The following is a 16710-nucleotide window of genomic DNA, read 5'->3' as shown; positions in this document are numbered from 1 at the left end:
TTTGGACCCTGGTGATCAACTGCAGCAGCATTGATCTTCTGCATAGTGTAGACGTGGCCTTACTTGAGCATCAACTAAAAAGCAAAGGAAGAGAGAAGTGGAGAAGACCAGAGGACAGAGAAAGAGGGTGAAAGGAGATGATAATTAAGAAAATAAAGAGGAGGAATGGGTGGAGGGGTGGAAAACGGGAAATTTTTAAATGTAATTCAATCTGTTGCCTGCACATTCTCCCCCAGGAGTTTCCTGGCACATGGGCAGCATCAGCTTTTGTTTATTTTTAAAATATCCACAAGTCATAAAGTGCCTGAACTTACAAATGCTCAGCACCTCCAGCAAAGTAAGGAGCACTCTCAACTCCACTGAGTGCCACAGGAGCATGAGGACTCAGCCCCTGGTACAATCCAGTTCAGAGCCTGTTTGTAAACGATCAGTCACTTAACTCTGTACCAAGGCCCCTAAATATCCATTTTGGACATCTACAATAAGTGCTGGCACTTACCACCACAAAATGCTTGCCTCAGCCTGCTCTCGTCGACTAACATCCGCATGGAGCTCATGCCGTACAGGGTCATTCCCACAAAAGGAATGCACTTGAGTGCTGAAAAGAAGGACCAGAAGAAAAGGAAGACAGACAATTGACTGTTATCTGCCTTCTTACTATCGCATTTAGAAACACCGCTGGGTCGGATGCTATGGGCTCCTAGGTCATTTTGTGCTGCGTACACAAATGATAAGGCAGCAGTAAAAAATCAGTGGGGGATTTACCCTGAGGAGGAGCATTCTCCACCAATGTGCAGCTGTGCCGGATGTCCAATCCTCTCCCAGAGTAGGAGAGAGAGCACTGGGGAGGGATGAGAAATGGAATGGAGAAGAGCTCCACTAGACCTGATTTTCCTCAATCCTGTCCTTTAAGAAATTCAAATGGGGCATAAGAGCTTGCACTTTGGTGTGGATAGCTCATGGTCTAGCAACTGGAACCAGCCACAGCAGTTCATCTCATGCCCCCCAAATAGCACTTTGTGTAGCTGTACAGAGCGTGAACCTCTGTCCTTAAATGGAAGACAATAACTTTGAAACAAAAGATGGAAGTTGACATACTATAGGCTGATGATAGGTTGCCCAGTGTAATCAAAGTGAACTCGTCAGACAGCTCCAGTGGTTTCAGATGACATTGAAGCTCATACATCACCTCATTGAAATAGCAGCGTGCCAGAGCCACTAATGTGTTGCTCGCTGCCACTTTTAGTTCATTTGTTGCTTCCTTAAAAAATACAAAAAGAGAGAGACTGAAGTGATTAAAGCCAACTATACCAGCCAATGCTGCTCAAATGAATCAAGTTTTTATTTCTGTTTTCCACCCAACTTTCTGTGAACAGAATCATTAGTCATAAATAATCATTGAATCGTTTGGCTAAACACTTGTCAGCCTTTCAGTTGTTTGCAAGCTGCTTAGACTATTCGCTATTAGCTATTTGTGGTGGATGATTGGCTATCATAGTGACATGATATTTTTCCCTCAGAGGAGGTGGGCAGCTTCAAGATATTCAGAGAATTTTCCTGAATAAACTATACCCTAAATCCAAATACTGCTTCTTTTGGAAATAGCTCAGATTCTGTTTTAAGGTTTCATCCTGCTGCTTAACACCATAGTATCAGAGCACCTTCCACAGAAAATCAGTATCAATAATGAAATCCCTAGTAGACTTCACAAAAAACTTGCTTGTTAAGAAACGGTAGGCCTCTCTGCATCTGATATATGTCACAATATCCTGACCTTACAAAGCACTTAAGCACATGTGTAACTTGAACAAGATGAAACTAGTCACATGCTGCTTAGGACCTGGGATTTCTGGAGGACGGTGTGGGGATCTATGGGCCCCTAGCAGTCATTAATCCTGGAGTTTCAGTATATAGTTTACAAAAAATGTTTTAATTAGTTTAAGCTTTCATTCCTGTCATTAGCATATAGGGAAAACTAACTTACCTGAGTATCAGAGGGGTAGCCGTGTTAGTCTGAATCTGCAAAAGCAGTAAAGTGGGTCTTTGACCACAAAAGCTTATGCTCCAACACTTCCGTTAGTCTAACTTACCTGAGTCTCTCTCATGTGGTTTGAGGCAAGTGTTATTATTTTGCTCAGTAGCCTTCTCTCTAGGACCTGGGCATCCTGCTGTAATACTTTCTCCAGGATACAGTAAATGTCTACTCTGTTTTTCTGGGGACAAAACATAAAAGAACAATTGGGGAAAATGTTTCCTTGATGACAATATAGTAATGCTATAAGCTAATATAGTAACGCAATATAGTAACACTTACGCTAATAAGCTTCTGCCCAAAAGAGTTTACAATCTAAACATGAAACAACTAGCCCAGGCTAAAAGAGCAGATCAATAGCCAGGAAAATAATTCAGGTCTTCTGATTCACTATCTGGAGTCCTCTCCACTAGACCACACTGATTCCACAGCCTGCATACTCACTCAAGTAACCCCTTGTCTTCATTTGTGTAAAACTTGCTATGCCCTCCACAATCACCCCAGCTAGCAGCACTTCAGAAGAAGCTGAGCAATTCACAAATTTTTTAATCAGAATAAGGGCCCTGCACTGCCCCCTTATCTAATTTTGTTTATTATTGTTGTTATTATTATGATGATTATTGTTATTGTTGTTGTTATTATTATTAGCATCTTGCCCTTTTTTATCCACTCCAGGCAGAATTTGTAAATACAATTATAAAATACCCAACTCCTGCAGTAAATCTTCTGCAGCTTTTAGGGAAAATTAGCTCAGGAGTTAGCTCTACATTGACAGTAGCACACTTGAAGGTCTCTTTTATGGGGTCCATCAAAGTTGAAATTCACAGATGATACTAAATATGGAGGAGTTGTAGGTATGAGTTGTGACAGAGAAATAATAAAGAGGGGCACAGAGAAATTAGAAACCTGAGCAGAACAAGACTGATTTCAGAGAACTGCAAACTAGCGCACCTAGAGAGGGGGTCAATATAACTGACATAATGAGAGGGAGAAAAGTGGGAAACAACAAGTGACCTGGAGTGACAGTGAAAAAAAAAGACAGCCATCTGGGCTGGGTTTGTTACATACAGGAATCTTGTCATAAAGCAGGAAGTTTCTCATTGTTCATCTGAGGTGTGACTGCTTCTGGCTTATTTCACTTTTTTGGCACCACATTCCCCAGAAAAGATCAACAGCTTGGAAGTAATTCAGGAGAAAATTTTAAAAAGTGCAGGGAGGCCAGCAGAACTGACTTTTAAATAGAGACCTGCAACCTCTATGGGATCTGACCTCATGCATCAGGGTGAGGTTGGGTGGGTGTAGGGGAGCCTGCCTTGACAGTAAATGGCCATGTCTCCCTTTAACACGTGCGGATCTCTAACAAGCAAAACCCAGGCCTGTCTCAAGTCTGGTGAACATAAACATGCAGGCAAGGTCATGGGAGAAGCTGTGAGAGGAAGGAATGTTTTGCATAACAATGCAGATGAAGCGTGGTACCTGAGACCATGTCAAGAACACATGGCAAGCAATCTTGTACAGGTACTTCTGTTTCTGATAACCACAAATTACAGATGCAGCCATACAACTGTCAACTATGCACATAGCAGCAACATCCTGAGTGACAAGATGTACTCCAGATAGGGTATTGGGCATGTTACATATCCTACACAATACGTAATCAATTGGTAAGTATTATTAGAACAACCAAGTCTCGCTTTGCTATAAAATGGGCTTAGTAAGAACAATCAGTGGGAGGGAATGAGCAGGATTGACCCACAGATACTGCTCGATGTAACTAGAAGTAAATAGGCCCTTCACACCGGTGATCCAGTGCATGGTGTTCCAATGCATGGGAAGAAAAGGAACCCTGACCTCCTGCCTGCTACTGTAGGTAGCATATGGGTGAAGTGTAAGTGAACTAGTCTTTATTATTGTATTATAGTAGCTCTTTTATTAATTGCTTTTGCATTGCTTTGCACTATATTATTGCTTTAGAATGTATGGCATTTAAGGTTTAAATTGTGTAGTAATTGTTTTTAAGGCTTGTAAAACTTAAACAACTGTAATAACTGCTTAAAGCTTGCAATAAATAAGAAAGTGGTTAAGTACCCCTGGAGTGTCCCGGTTTCTCTTGGATGTAAAATAAATCGAATCACATCACACTGGGAAAACAACTGGACTCCCGTGGGCTCAGATCAGGTCAGCTCTCCTCCACAGAGTCAGCACAACCATGACTGCCTACTCCAGCCAGCCACCACCTCCTTGCTGCATAGCATGCACTGTGGAGTGAGGATGCTTAGGAGTCAGTGTTTCCTACCCTGCAGCACATACATTGCACAGCAGAGAGCAGTATCAGAGACATAAAATTTAGACTTTAACATCAGGAAAAATGCCCCAGCTATACGACATCTATCAGGTTATTATATAGTCTTCATTGGAAAGTGGTGGAAACCCAGTCACTAGGAGCTTTTAAAATTGGTTTGGCCCCAAAAAATGAAAAAGGCACTGCTGGGAAATTGGATGATCCAACAAGCCTTTCACATCTGTCTCCTGTGAGTCTATAACTCTGAATTCAGGCAGCTGAAGGTGTGAACTGCCTGCTAAGGTCATAAAGCACTTTGGAATGTTCAAAGCCAATGGTTGGCTACACATTCCAGTGGTTGTGCTTTTAAAGGATGCAGCTGCAAACTGCTATCACTGCTCTAGTGGGGAGAGGCTCTGCCTCTTTCCATTCATTTTTAAATGTAAGGAGGATTTTCAATTGAAAATCATAATTGATAACTTATGAATACATGAGCCCCACACTATTCAAGCGAGCCAGAAATGAACTGCTTGTCTTGGCTTCCTGGTACTTGAAACTAAAATGCCTTCTGTGTTGACCCTTAATAGAGAAATGGACTTTGCTGGATGCGAGTATTAATAAAGGAAAAAGGGGTTTGGATTATTTAAGAACCCTTCAAAGCTATAGCCCAATCATATGTCATTATAATTAAGAAGTGTTGTCTTGGATTTAGAGCAGAGAGTCAGTTCACATGGGTTTTATTCACCATTCTTCTACTAACTCACTATGTGGTGTTGAGCAAGTTATTTAATTCCCCATGACACAGCCCATCAGTAAATAGGGAAGTTTATCACTCTCCCAAAGGTGCTGTAAAACCTAATTCATGAGTAAGTAGGTAAGTGCTTTGAGGTTTTTGGATGAAGATGCTAAAGGAGGACAAAATACTGCTATAAGAGATTATAGATACCCCTACAGTGCACTTTTATAATATACAGCCCATGCACTCCAGTGTGTACAAAAGGACAGTGCTCCTCTGAGTGTCTCTTTATTATATCATCCTGACCTGTAACAGAATTTTGCATGATGAGTTTTGCATGAAGACAGAAGGGTAAATACTGATTACACTGAAGGTGGGCTGAGCCAAGTTCTGTATTGAATTACTTCCATGAAGTCAAACAGAATTTGGAGTGGAAACATGGAAAACAGATGTGATTTGATGAAACTGCCCTACCTCATCCTGCTGAAGTTTTTCTAGCAGAACAGTCACAACGACAGCCAGTTTGGTCTCAGCAATCTTGACAATCTGAAGGGCAATAGTGGCCTTATCTTGATTGTCCATATGGTCCAGGAGTAAAACAACCTCGCTGTAAACAACTGAAATTAAAGGAAAGGATTCTGCTGGTTATCATTGATATTGGGATTCGGTGCTTGTGTCTTTAATTCACTATCTAATAAAGACTCTGTAGGAGACCAGACATGGTGATAAGTGGACCTGGGAGTCATGCAAATCCTTTTCTTCCCTCATGGTGACCATGTCTGTTTGCAGAACTATTGTGGGGGGACGGATTATAATAAGGAAAAGCTGCTCCTTTTAAATAAGATCCCCACATAAAATCATCTTTTCCACCTTTACTATTAATTTAGGCATTTTGCTAGCACACAGAATAATTTATAGCCAAGATTTTTAAAACTGGGTGCCTAAACTAAAACTCCTAAATCCATATTAACACGCCTACATCCTGATTCAGCAACTTAATCACATGCCTAACTCTATGCCAACAAATAAATCTAAAGTTAAACACGTGCATGCTGAAGTGTTTTGCTAAGCCAGGGTGTCATTTCCAAAAGTGCTGAGCACCCAGAATTACCTATGGATAGTGCAAAGACCTTCTAGGGGTTCAGTATCTCTTGAAAATCAAGCCACTTTTTAAAGACCCCACTGTATGAATTTAGAAGTCAAACTTTATGCACTCTGTTTTGAAAAAAAGGCTTCAGTTTTATTTTATGGTAATTTAAATACTTGCAGAGAAGACACACGGACTAGGTATTTGTCCAGTTGCCTCTAGAGACCCTAAAAGATTTTCCCCCAATGCACAACATAAGAACATAAGAACGGCCGTACTGGGTCAGACCAAAGGTCCATCTAGCCCAGTATCCTGTCTGCTGTGTTGACATACCCTTCAAGAGTGACAATTTTTAGTCCAAGACAAGTTTTGGTTTCAGCATAGGGTTGCTAGGTGAAACGTAATGGTTTGTGACATACAGAAGATTAAAGTACATGATCTAATGACCTACCACCCTTAAACTCTATGAAACTGTGAAATAGTTGATGTATTAATAAAATCAGGATTTTATCTCCTATGTGTGTCTCAGCAGAAATTCTCCTGGAGACTTAATATTTAACAAGAAATCTGAAATGCCATATTTATCTGTCTCCATTGTAACAGCATTCCAAGGCATGGAGGAGGAATTGATCAGAATTTACCCTTCCCATGAAAGATTGCTCAAGATTAGGCGATTACCCATCCTTACCCTTCGATTCCAACACCCAGATGCAGATGGAATCAGAACTGTAACTTACATTGCCCATACAGTTGCAATAGTAATGGTGTAGGATTAAGAGCACTAGTGTTGCTAAGAAACGCTTGGTTATCCTCCATTTAATATGCTAGCTATCCACTTAATATCTTAAGTAGACAGCAGGTACATCTAGACTGCAGAGTTTTTCCAGGATACCAGAGATATCCCAGAAAAGCTCTGCCACGTCCAAGGAATGCGTCTGCTTTTCCAAAAAAATATTGGAAAAGCAGACATGTTTTTTCAGCATCTCTGTAAACCTCGTTCTACGAGGAAGAAGGGATGTTCTGAAAGAGGCTTTTTTTTCTGACATTTGGCCCAGTGTAGACGGGCCAACTGTCAGAAAAGCCTCTTTCAGAAGAAAAGTGATAGAACTTTGTAGTCTAGACACAGTCAGCTAGAAGAGAAGTCCTTCTGTGTTTTCTAATTTCTCCCATCTCTGATGCTTTGCACCACTAGATTTTGGCTCCAAGGATGCAGAAGCCATAAAATAAGGACCCATATTAAACATAAAACAACTGGAGAAAGGAAAGAAGACCTTCCCCATAACATCCAATAGTGACACAGGTTGTCAGGAAAGTTTCCAGGTTCAGAGGCTGTAGGCCAGTCCTTCAACTCAAGTCAATTAAAAGGGAAGTCAGCAGAGGCTCACTGGATTTACAGCAGCTAATGATCTGGTCATATAAGTGGAGAATATTACACGTTTCTATGCACCCATGCTCTTGAATGTGTATGTGTGGATACAGGTTGGATATAAAAAATACAATAATGACCCTTACCTCTATCAATTACCTCCTGTTCACTCACAAATGTATTCATGGTTTAGTCTTTCCTCAACACCTTCTCTCAATCCTTTCTCCAACTAGCTCCAGTACTGAGAGATAGATGGCCTCTCAGTCTGTCAACCAGAACTTCCAGTTGAAATTACACAAGCACTATTGTGACATCCTTGTGACCAAAGCAAATTCCATAAACTGTTGATGACCAGGTAGGCACACAGGGACTCTGTCACTGTGCTGGAGAGAACTATGGTTAAGATGACCTGTCACCTGTCCATGACTTTTACTAAAAATGGCCCTAAATAAATTTTAGGTGCTGGGGAAAGGCAGCGCTCCAGCAGACTCCACTGCTCTGAGAGCAGGCTGGGGTGCCACTACTACTTCCACTCCAGGTGGGGGAACTGCCCAGGGTACCCTGACTGCTCTCCAACCAATGCTCCAGCACAGCATCTGGCCCCAGGGATGCCCTGAGATGTACCACGCCAACTACTGTGGAAATCACAAAGGTCCCAGAAAGTCCCAAAATCCATGATTTCTGTGATAGAAATGTAGCCGTGTTAGTCTCGTGTAGCTGAAACAAAAACCAGGACTATGTAGAACTTTAAAGACTAACAAGATGGTTTATTAGGTGATGAGCTTTCGTGGGCCAGACCCACTTCCTCAGATCAAAGAGTGGAAGAAAATTGGCACAACCATATATACCAAAGGATACAATCAAAAAAATGAACACATGAAATTTGATTTGTCCTTTTCATATGTGTTCATTTTTTTGATTGATATGGTTGTGTCAATTTTCTTCCACTCTTTGATCTGAGGAAGTGGGTCTGGCCCACGAAAGCTCATCACCTAATAGACCATCTTGTTAGTCTTTAAAGTGCTACATAGTCCTGGTTTTTGTTTCATGATTTCTGTGACCTCCATGAATGATTCACAGCCTTATTCATAATCACTTTCACCCAAATAGGCCTCTGCCTACAGGTTCACAACCATCTCCTCCCTGTTGGTCAGAATTAATTCTTAAATGCCTGTGCCCTGGGTTCCTTCCTTCAGTTTCTGAAACAAAGCATTGTCCCCATGACATTCCAAGAACTTATTGGATATTTTGTGTTTTCCCATATTACTTTTCCCACTGATGTCTAGGTAGGTAAAATCCCTCATTACTATAAGGGCCTGTGTTCTGGATATTTGTTTTATTTCTTCTAGAAATGCCTCATCTCCCTCCTCCTCCTGGTTTGGATGTGTTTTCCCCACTTCGTCTTTACCCAGAGACTTTCAACTGGTCTGCCTCTTGCCTCTTTCTGGAACTCAGAACAAGTGTACAATACACCACCACCGCCCTTTTATTCCTACATGCTCTTCCTGAACAAGATGTACCCCTCTATGCCAATACTGCACTTATGAGATTTATCCCATCAAGTATCTGAGATGCCACTTAAGCTCAGTTATGACTTGTCTATTAGTACTCCCAATTCTGACTGCTTAGTCCTGTTATTCCTTGAATTTGTGAGCAGACGTCTAAAGCAGTGATACTCAAAATGGTCCATGAAACCACTTTGAGAAAACTGCTAACTGGCTACTGGTGTGTTTATTTACTGGTGCCGCAGCCACAAAGCCTCGTGGCTCCCATTGGATCCGATTTGCTGTTTGCAGCCAAAGGAAGCCATGGGAAGCAGCAGCCACAGCTCCTTTTGCTATGACTGGCTAACCAGAGCCAAAGGGACCTGCAAGGCTCCGTGGCCTCAGTGCTGGTAAATAAACACACCGGCGCGGCCGGTTAGCAACTTTCTCAAAGTGGTTTCACGGACCACTTTGAGAAACACTGATCTAAGGTATTGATCAAATTCCCCCCAGGGATTTCCCTCTTGTTGCTCCTGTAATTCTACTCTAATTTTCCATATCTGATTCTCCCCAAAGAACTAGTCCTCTATTAAAGATACCTTTTGAACCTAGTTGCCTTTTGTCACCTGCCCCTACTCAACTTAGTTTAAAGCCCTTCTAATAAGATTGGTGAGTCACTGCATTAAGATGTCCTTCCCTTTTGTGGTCAGATCCACCCCATCTCTTCCCAGCAAACCTCCTTCCTGCAACAGTATGCCATGACTGAGGAAGTCAAAACCTCCCATCCATCCATCCTCATCACACTATTGTGTGGACATGCTTACCATTTAGTGTAAAGAGCAGAAAAAACACTCAGTGCAGGAAACAAGGAGACTCAAACTGAAGCTGTCAAGTTCACATGCTTCCATTTTCAGTAACTGATCCATCTGGATCTCTCAAGTTAGTGGGGATGTCCAAGGCAGAAAAATATTTCTGTAGATCAGCATGTGATTATTTGTATTGCGGTACTGCCTCATAGTCCCAGTCATAGGCCAGAATCTCATTGCCTTACGACCTGTACAAACTCAGAATAAGATGGTCCTTAACTGTCATTAAGTAATATTTATTCACAGCACAACAGAGAAGATAATTAAGCAAGAAGATAAGCCTACTTTGACCAGGTACCAACATGAAACTAGTGTAATACTACTACATATTTAGGAAACTTTCTCCCTGATTCAGGGTCTGTCGTGGCTAAGCCCCAGTTCCATACCATTGTGCAAACTGGGGTCTTATACAACTGCGCTAGATAGAAAGTGTACAGCAGTACAGTTCAAGAGTACTCCATATTTAATACATGCACAGGAGGCCACTTCCTCAAGAAGCTAAGGGCATGGTCAGCACAGAGAGACTTCCTGTCTCTGCTAGTTTTACGCATCCCTCACTGTCTACACCTGCTCCATAAGTTCAGGCCTTTCAAAAACACCGCATCATGTACAGGTAACTGTAACAATGCTTGTTCGTTGTATCTGTTCACATGAGGGCAAGGCATCCAATATCAGTCCACTATGGGTGGATCAGCAATAGGAATAATGTTTGTGCATGTGACAAAGAACCCCAGGACCACAGAACAGATTAAGGACACCAATGTGTGTGGCAAAGTCATCACAAACACCGTGCAGACGTCAGGGAGCTCATAAGTTAGCATATAACCTTAATTCAGATCTTGGTGCAATAGTATATCCTCAAAAGGAAACTTTCCTTATTAATTGGTTGTATTTTACTTATCAGTTGGTTGTATTTTACAAGATAAAAAGCTGAATCGTTGGTTGAATGTTAGTTTATGTGCCCCAGGGCCAGATTTTTACAAAAAGAAGTCATGTGCACATACACAACTAAGAGTTCTGCAGCAACGCACACTGTCCTGCAGCAATTAGTAGTGGGATCCTGCCCTTAGCAAGTCCTGGGCTTACAATTCACAGGCTTATCTCACTAATGAGTATCAATTGATCAGCCTGTACTGAATATGGCTTGACAATTTGCCATCACTCAAAACACATTACAGTCAGAGAGGATGATAAATATACCATTTATTCACCATTATGTACAAAGTCCAACATGTCCAAGGAGGCAAGAAAACAAAACTGGTGAATACAGAAAAAACATTACAGCTTCTCTCCGAGTTACAGACCAAACACTTGGCTGTAACTCGATCAGTTTGTAACTTGGACCCCATTGAGTTACACGTGACCGCGCTGTTTGTAAGCGTGGGTCACATTCGTAACTCAGGGACCGCCTTTACGACTGCTCCATGGGAGCTTTGGTCGTAAGTGCGAACGGTCGTAACTCGACCATTCGCAACTCGGGGAGCAGCTGTACTGCAAAAAATAGACTGATAGCAAGAAGCTTTTGTACAATGTGCAGTAAGATGCACACCTTAATCCCGCTCAGTGTTTGACTGACTCTAATTCAACCTAAGTTTTGTCAGAGTAGGGTATGAGGCCCAGATCCTCAAAGGTATTTAGACTAATTTCCATTGAAACCAATGGGAGCCAGGAACCTCAATACCTGGGAGGATCTGAGCAAGGATGGCAGAATTTGATGCAACAACAATATGCATTTCTAGAGAGATTTTCTTTTTTAAATAATTTTACTAACTCTCTGATTCAAATATAAGCCATTATTAGCAAATAATTATATTTTTTCTATCCCTATTAGAGCACAGACAAATAGGAGAGTGGAAATAACATGATTTATTTAAAAGATTTTAACCAGGTTCTTTCATGGAAAAAAATTAAAGATCCAGCTCTGTACAGATCACTCTACTGAGATGTGAGCCAAATGACTTAAAGCAGAATTCCAATCTTACTTCTCTTTTTTGAAAGTTTTCTCACAAACTCCTCAAAATATCTGCCTCCACCTAGTGGTGTGGGTTTGCATAACTTTTGTTATTTATATTCCCTGTTGTAGAAATACATCAAATTATACTCCGCATGATTCTATGATTCTATCTGTAGGGACAGGGACAGGGACAGGGACAATCCTGGGAAGAGGCTCTTTTTTCCTTCACTACTCTATAGAGGTTCTTATACTGCTTGTTGTCAGCAAGACATGAGAAGTCATTCTTCCGCTCTACTCTGCGCTGGTTAGGCCTCAGTTGGAGTATTGTGTCCAGTTCTGGGCACCATATTTCAAGAAAGATGTGGAGAAACTGGAGAGGGTCCAGAGAAGAGCAACAAGAATGATTAAGCAATGGGCTTAGACTGCAGCAAGGGAGATTTAGGTTGGACATTAGGAAAAAGTTCCTAACTATCAGGGTAGTCAAACACTAGGGCTGTGTCTAGAATGCATCCTTTTTCCGTAAAAGGGATGCAAATTAGACACATCACAATTGCAAATGAAGTGGGGATTTAAATCCCCCCCACTTCATTTGCATAAACATGGCTGCCGCTTTTTTCCGGCTCGGAGCTTTGCCGGAAAAAAGTGCCAGTCTAGATGCGGATCTTTCGGAAAATAAAGCCTTTTCCAAAAGATCCGTTATACCTCTTAAAAAAAGGAATAAGGGATCTTTCGGAAAAGGCTTTATTTTCCGAAAGATCCCCGTCTAGACTGGCGCTTTTTCCGGCAAAGCTCCGAGCCAGAAAAAAGCGGCAGCCATGATTATGCAAATGAAGCAGGAGGGATTTAAATCCCCGCTTCATTTGCAATTGCGATGTGTCTAATTTGCATCCCTTTTACGGAAAAAGGATGCAGTCTAGACACAGCCTGGAAGAAATTGCCCAGGGAGGTTGTGGAATCCCCATCTCTGGAGATATATAAGAGTAGGTTAAATGAATGTCTATCAGGGATGGTCTAGACAGTATTTGGTCTTTCCATGAGGGTAGGGGCCTGGATTCGATGACCTCTCAAGGTCCCTTCATCCATAAACATTTTTACAGACAAAGGGAACGTGATGCAATTGACCTGACCTTGGGATCCCCTCCCGGAGGCCCTATGGTCCGACCATACCCTGCCTAGAGAGACAATAGAAAAGTCCTCCAGGCAGACTGGAGTGGCTGTGGGAGAAGCAACCAATCAGGGCCAGGAAAGTCCTATAAAAGCAGCTGAAAGACCAGTATCAGTCAGTGTCTCTGGAGGCCACAAGGTATGCAGAACCAGGAGACAGGCTGCCTGAGAGAGTGGCAGCACTGCAGACAGCTCCTTGTGAAGAGCTATTGGCGAGTGCTGGACTGTGATGGGACTTTGAAAGAAAGCCCTGAGGTAAGGGCAAAAATGCTGTATTTTGGTGGGGTAGCTCTGGGGACACCACTCTCTTTGAGTGGGGAACAAACTTGAAAGGACATAAGAGAGCTACCCAAGATAGGCGCCGATTAGATGTGTACCCTGGAAGGGGTTTTGATGAGCACACACAATGAGTGAGACTCGGCCAGAGACTGTGTCACCGAAGTCAGACAAGAGAGTGCAGGCACATGTGCTTAGCCAGAAGGGGTACTCAAGAGAGGTGAATGCTGCTCTGTTACAGAGAGCAGTCCAATATGCACATAAGGGGTGTGGCGCTCCCTGCCTCCGAGCTACCCAAAGTGTGTGGTGCTCCAGCAGCAATTTATAGGGTCTTGGGCTCTGGCTGCTGCTGCATTAGCAGCAGCCCTTATTGGAAAACTTGAGAGCCCCAAGCCCTCTCTATCCCTTCCCCCAAATCCCACTCCTGCTTCACCCCACTGGGTACTGAGACTAGGGCCAGGACACTCTGCTTCCCGGCCACCACCATAGTGAAGTAGAGCAACCCAGCTGGGAGATGGTGGAGCACAGTAGGCTGTTGGTTGTTCCAGTTCCCACCACTGTGGTGTGTGCTTAGGGGCATGACCCCCTCTGACCGCCCTGTGCTAGATTTCCCCAGATAATTCCCTGGGCACCATGGGTCCCATCCATCAGATGGTTGAGACATCCACTGTGGGGCCTGGACAGCTCGCATGGGCCAATACAAACTGCCTCCTGTGTTGCATCATTTAATGAAGCATCTCTTGTAAACAGGCAAGACTAGGAAGAGCTGACAATTACGCTTACCATTGTTCCCAACTGGATGGACTGGACGCCATTCACAGCGATGGTGTCCCATCCCTCTGGTCAGGAACGATGATAACCCTAAGCTGACTCAATGCAATGGTAGCCACGTCAGCTGACAGAACAGTAGCACAAAAGAGTGGCAGGGGAAACTCAGAACAATATTTTTTTTTTTAAAAAGAGAAAATTGAAAGTTTCAGCAACAAGACAAAAAACAGGAGAAAATGACTCAAGTGGAGAATTAGGTGGGAGTGAGGGAGTGAGGGTCCGTCTACACTACAGCGCTAATTCGAACTAACTTAGTTCGAATTAGTTAATTCGAACTAAGGTAATTCGAACTAACGCATCTAGAACTAAAAACTAGTTTGAATTAGCGTTTTGCTAATTCGAACTAGCATGTCCATATTGAGTGGGCCCTGAACAGGGCTTAAGGATGGCCGGAAGCAGTGCCGGCAGGGCATCAGAGGAGGACTTAGAGCATGGAGCTGCTGTCTCAGGCTAGCCGAGGGCTGCGCTTAAAGGGACCCGACCCCCACCCCGGACAGACAGTTCTCAGGGGTGCCCTGCTTGAAAACCAGTCCTGGCTTGGAGTGCCCGGAGTGCCCACACTGGGCACATCACACCACTCGGCCATCAGACTGGCTGCACTTGCCGCAGGCTGCCATCTGGGGAGAGGGAGCAATTGGGGGGCTGCAGGAGAGCTTCCACCCCCAGAAGTCCGCAGAGCCAGCCCAGTCCTCCCCATCGGGGGCTCGTACCCCATTCCTCCCTCACCTCCTTCCACTTACCCCTCCCTAGCCCCCCTTCCTGATGTACAAAATAAAGATAACGTTTCTTCCAACATGGACTCCGTCTTTATTGAACAAAACTGGGGGAGACTGGGAAAAGGAGGTGGGAGAGGGGAAGAGAAAGGCTGGGAGAGGGGAGGGCAAGTAACATGATCAGGGGTTGGGAACAGGACCCAGATGAAGAAAGGCTACAGAGACTGGGACTGTTCAGCTTAGAAAAGAGCAGATGGAGCAGGGACAGGATAGAGGTCTCTAAAAGCAGGGGTTGGGTGGAGAGGATGCATTCAGAAAAGTTCTTCCTGAGTTCCCCTAAAGAAGGACTAGAGGACACCAAAGGAAAGGACTGGGTAGCAGGCTTGAAACTCGTAAGAGAAAGTTGTTGTTCTTGACAAAGCAAAGAGTTAACCTGTGGAACTCCTTGCTGCAGGAGGCTGTGACGGCTACAACTAGAACAGAGTTTAAAGGGAAGTGAGTTCAAGTCATGGAGGTTGGGTCCATGCAGTAGTCTTAGCCAGGGGGTAGGAGTGGTGTCCCTGCCCAAAGTTTGTGGAAGACTGGAGAGGGATGGAACGAGACAAATGGCTTGGTCACTGTCTTCGGTCCATCCCCTCCAGGGTGCTGTCGGCAGACAGGCTACTGGGCTAGATGGACCTTTGGTCTGACCCAGGACGGCCATTGTAAGCTCAGGGCTCAGGGTCGGGGGTCTCAGTGGACCCCCTTGATTATCATGCACACCTGCTCCTGGGTGGCCAGGCTGGCAGCTCTCCTGCCCTAGCTGGCCACTTTCCTGTGCCTAGTGGGGAGATCGTGGACGAGATCCACGATGTCCGCACTAGCCCAGGAAGGTGCCCGCCTCTTGCGGTCCAGGGCAAGCTCCCGGGAGCCGCCAGCCTGGTCCCGGGAAGAGGGGGTGGGCTGGGGGACATCGGGTGGGTGGCTCTGTGCCATGCCAGGTACAGGGTCTTCCAGCTGGGTGCTGGCAGGCTTGCACCTGGCACGGGCACCGTAGCCAGCCTGTGCCCCTTTAAAGGGTCCGGGGCCGGGAGGGGGGCAGACGAGTTTCCCTGGTGTTGGCCAGAGTGGCCACCAGGGAAAGCTGGGGAGGGCTAGCCTCCCACTAGTTCGAATTAAGGGGCTACACAGCCCTTAATTCGAACTAGTAAGTTCGAAGTAGGCTTAATCCTCGTAAAATGAGGTTTTCCTAGTTCGAACTAAGCGCTCCGCTAGTTCGATTCAAATTCGAACTAGCGGAGCGCTAGTGTAGCGGCTATGAATGTTAGTTCGAACTAACATTGTAGTGTAGACATACCCTGAGGGAGTCTTTCTTAGTATACCTGCGGGGCAGGAAACCCTATTCAGACCTAAAGGGCAGACACCAAGTCTAAGGGCCTTATGCCCAGAACCTCAGAGGTATTTAGGCTCTTAGGGTATGCCTGCACTGCAGTGTTTTTCCAGAATAACTGCCGTTAGTCCAGAAAAAAAGACTTGCAGCCATACTGCTATTGCATTCTTTTGACAAAAAGTTGAAAGAACGGAGGGGTTCTTTCACGAGGAAGACGTCTTTGTCTGAAAGAGCAGAAGAGGGAGTTCTTTTGAAAGAAGAGGCCTCCAGGAAATAGCACAGGTGCCCTGGTGGCCACTCCGTCCAAACTAATCAGAACTCTATAGTCCCTGTCTCCGGCCAGCTCTTAAAGCTGCAGGCACCTGGGACAACACTTGTGGCAGGGGGCTGGCCCAGAGAGCTCAGCCAAAGGCCAAAGAGGTTTGTGCCATTGTGGTCCGGGGCAGAGATCCTGGCCTTCCTGTAGGTGTGGGGTGAGCAGGAGACCCTGCAGGATCTCGGCTCCCAGTGGCACAACGCCGACATATACGGTCGGATGGCCGAGGCTCTGGCCA

General features: G+C 44.4%; 1 long non-coding RNA gene across 1 annotated transcript; it reads right to left on the bottom strand.

Annotated features, from left to right (window-relative positions):
* Positions 1 to 5523: 5523 nt before the first annotated feature.
* On the bottom strand, positions 5524 to 7875 carry LOC142824839 (uncharacterized). The gene is made up of 2 exons (XR_012899407.1): positions 7649 to 7875; positions 5524 to 5666 (listed from the first exon to the last, which is right to left on the bottom strand). It is a non-coding gene; the product is annotated as an uncharacterized LOC142824839 (long non-coding RNA).
* Positions 7876 to 16710: the final 8835 nt, after the last annotated feature.

This window comes from Pelodiscus sinensis, unplaced genomic scaffold (assembly GCF_049634645.1).
Source record: "Pelodiscus sinensis isolate JC-2024 unplaced genomic scaffold, ASM4963464v1 ctg44, whole genome shotgun sequence".
Lineage (NCBI taxonomy): Eukaryota > Metazoa > Chordata > Testudines > Trionychidae > Pelodiscus > Pelodiscus sinensis.
The sequence above is the reverse complement of the archived record's forward strand: the minus strand, read 5'-3'. Positions and strand labels throughout refer to the sequence as shown.